Genomic DNA, 3,675 nt, shown 5'->3' with positions numbered 1-3,675 from the left:
ATTGCTGCCATTTCCAGGATGGAAGCTTCCAGTTACAGCCCACATGTCAACAGGTTGCTTGTTGGCCTCCTTGGGGGGCAGGAGTTTTGGAGTTTCGGTCTTTGTTGCTGACGGATTGGACATCAGAAGCAGCGGTAGCCAGATCAACCTTGGTGAGAGGGATATGGTGCTGCTACGGCCCAGGCATAACCTGCATCTCTGTCACCATGGCTGTTCCACTCATGATCCCATTTCAGCAACACTCAGGTGGCCAAGGACAGAGGCTGGCAGGCATCTGTCTAATGGATCCCATCCACTTGGTTATTTCATGCATCTTCTGCAGTGGGTGCCCTCTGGTGGGCATTAACATGTGATACAAAGTATACAGTTCAGTGGCTTTTAGTATATTCACAGTTGGGCAGATATCACCACAGTCCAATTTTAATATTTTTCTTTTAATGTTTTTATTTTCGAGAGGGAGAGAGACAGAACATGAGTGGGAGAAGGGCAGAGAGAGAGAGAGACAGAATCCGAAACAGACCCCAGGCTCTGAACTGTCAGCACGGAGTCACAGAGAGCACAAAGCAGGGCTCCAACCCACGGACCACGAGATCATGTCCTGAGCCAAAGTCGGATGCTTAACCGACTGAGCCACCCCGGGCGCCCCAGCCACAACCCAGTTTTAGAACATTTCATGGCCCCAGAAAGAAACTCTGTACTTTTAGCAGCTAGTCCCCATTTCTGCCCCTGTCCCTTTCCCTTCACCCCAGCCCCAGGCAACCATTTATCTACTTTCTGTGTCTGTGGATTTGTCTCTTCTGGGTATTTCACATAAACGGAATCACATAATATGTGGTCTCTTATGACTGGTTTCTTTCACCGAATGTAATATTTTCAAGATTCATCCACGCTGTAGCATGTTTTAGCACCTCCTTGTTTTTTTTTTCATATTTTTTTTTTCAACGTTTTTAATTTATTTTTGGGACAGAGAGAGACAGAGCATGAACGGGGGAGGGGCAGAGAGAGAGGGAGACACAGAATCGGAAACAGGTTCCAGGCTCCGAGCCATCAGCCCAGAGCCTGACGCGGGGCTCGAACTCACAGACCGCGAGATCGTGACCTGGCTGAAGTCGGACGCTTAACCGACTGCGCCACCCAGGCGCCCCAGTACCTCCTTGTTTTTATTGCCAAATGATAGGCCATTGTATGGGTATACATTTTGTTTACCCACTCATCAACTGGCGCGGGTCTAGGTTGTTTCCACCTTTTCACTATTAGGAGTAACGCTGCGGTGAATGTTTGTGCACGTGTTTGAGTAGACATGTATTTTCCTTTCTTTTGGGTATATTCCTAAGAGTGGAATTGCTGGGTCAGACGGTACCGTTATGTTTAGCATTTGGAGGAACTGCCAAACTTTTCTACGGTGGCTGCACTCTCTTACATTCCCTCCAGCCATGCATGAGTGTTCCTCTTTTCCTGCCACAGATACATCTAGTACCGTGGGATCTGTGGGCCCTATGGCCCAAGTGACAGGGTTACACATACTGCAGATTGAAATCGCTACAGAACCCTTTCTGGCTTTAGGTTACCCTCAAAACTGGCATCCTTCCACATCACAGTATCCCCCAGTGCGAAATGTGCTGCTTCCAAAACCCAAAGAGGCTTAGCAAGCCTTGCGCTTCTTTCTTGGGGGCAGGAGGTGTAAGGTATAATATCTTGTCTTTGACTTTGAAGGGGGTGTTCCAGCATGCCTAAAACCACCAAACCCTGAAAACTTCACAGATAAGGCAGGCAGGGCCCTGAATTTTTAAATATTTATCTCCTAGATATCCAGAGTACTTGTCACTTCTTGACCAGCAGGTCAAATCAATATGATGGCATCAATATAATGGACCAATACGGTATTTTCTGGAATGCCCAGGTGGCTCATGTCTCTTCTGAATATTTTACAACAGAGAGCATAAGTGTCGTATATACTCTTGTGCATCCTCCCTGAAACAAATTTCTTCTGGTCCTCCTTCCTGATGGGTATTAAAAATAACGCCTTTGCCAGGTCAAAAGCAATGCCATATACCAGAGACCGTGTGACTATGTTCTGGTAGAGACAGCAAATGTAGCATGGCATCTGCCCTTGGCACCTCTAATTGGTGGATGTCAGTGTCCAATGTCGTCCGCCATATTCATCTCCTTTGTACAGGGGCCAGACTAGTGGACTAAATGCATCATTTAACTATTTAAAAAGTTTTTTTAATGTTTATATTTTTGAGAGAGAGAGAGAGAGCAGGGGAGGGGCAGAGAGAGAGGGAGACACAGAATCCGAAGCAGGCTCCAGACTGAGCTGTAAGCACAGAGCCCGACGTGGGGCTCGAACTCAAGAACCATGAGATCATGACCTGAGCCGAAGTCAGAGGTCCAGCCGACTGAGCCACCCAGGCTCCCCTGCTTCATTTAAGTATTTGAAGGGAATACCAATCTCTGCCATTTCCCCCGGATTGCAGCTTTTAAAAATTTTATTCTTTTGGCTAGTAAAGGTATAGTTTCAGGGACTTCTGAAACTATATGATCTTTCATCCACAATAGCTTTTACTCCATAGGTTAAGGAACCAGCATGGGGCTTTTGCTAACTGCTAAGGAAGACCATTCCAGTTATATATATATATATTTAAGAGCTGGAGAGATGACCACCAGCTGGTCTGTGAACTCTGTGAGTTCACGGTGAGACAGAGCTGGCTTAGCATTCCATTTATTACTTGACTCCCATGTGCTACTTCTCTAACAGGGGACAAGCGTGGCACTTCGGTTCCCTGGGTTTCTGGGTCAACTCAGACTCTGTGTATAATAGCCCTCAAAAGATCCAGGCATTCTCCTTTACCCAGACATTGTACTATCCCCAGTACTGACAGTTAGTCAAATACTTTGGAAGGACTGGAGGAATCACTACTCTACATACTTAACTGTGGTATTTCACTTCCCCAAGGGGACTCAGCCTTTCTTGCTTTAAGAAAGTGCACGAGCAGGGGAGAGTAGAGGGAGAGAGAGAGAGAATCTTAAGCAGGCTCCATGCTTAGCGAGGAGTCAGATGCAGGGGCTCGATTCCATGACCCTGGGATCATGACCTGAGCCGAAATCAAGAGTTGGGCACTTAACCCACTGAACCCCTCAGGTACCCCATGCATCTGGGTTGATTTTGGCTCAGGTCATGATCTCACAGTCATGGGATCGAGTCCTGCATTGGGCTCAGCACTGAGCATGGAGCCTGCTTAAGATTCTCTCTCCTCCTCTCCCTTTCTCTCTCTCAAAAATTTTTTTAAATTTTTTAATGTTTATTTATTTTTGAGAGAGGGAGAGAGACAGAGCGTGAGTGGGGGAAGGACAGAGAGAGAGGGAGACGCTGAATCGGAAGCAGGCTCCAGGCTCCGAGCTGTCAGTGCAGAGCCCAATGCAGGGCTCAAACTCACAGACCATGAGATCATGACCTGAGCTGAAGTTGGTCAGCTTAACCGACTGAGCCGCCCAGGCGCCCCCGCAAAAATTTTTTTTTAAAAAAATAAAGAATGTCCTTTTTAACCTCCAATCCAGGATCACATGTCACGTCTCTGTGGTCTCCTTCAATCTGCAGCTTTTATGACTTCTACATGTTTTTGGAGATCACAGGTGAGTCATTTTGTAGAATACTCCTCAACATGGTTGTGTCCA

This window comes from Panthera pardus, unplaced genomic scaffold, assembly GCF_024362965.1.
Source record: "Panthera pardus isolate Hobbes unplaced genomic scaffold, ASM2436296v1 HiC_scaffold_12, whole genome shotgun sequence".
Taxonomy (NCBI): domain Eukaryota; kingdom Metazoa; phylum Chordata; class Mammalia; order Carnivora; family Felidae; genus Panthera; species Panthera pardus.
The sequence above is the reverse complement of the archived record's forward strand: the minus strand, read 5'-3'. Positions refer to the sequence as shown.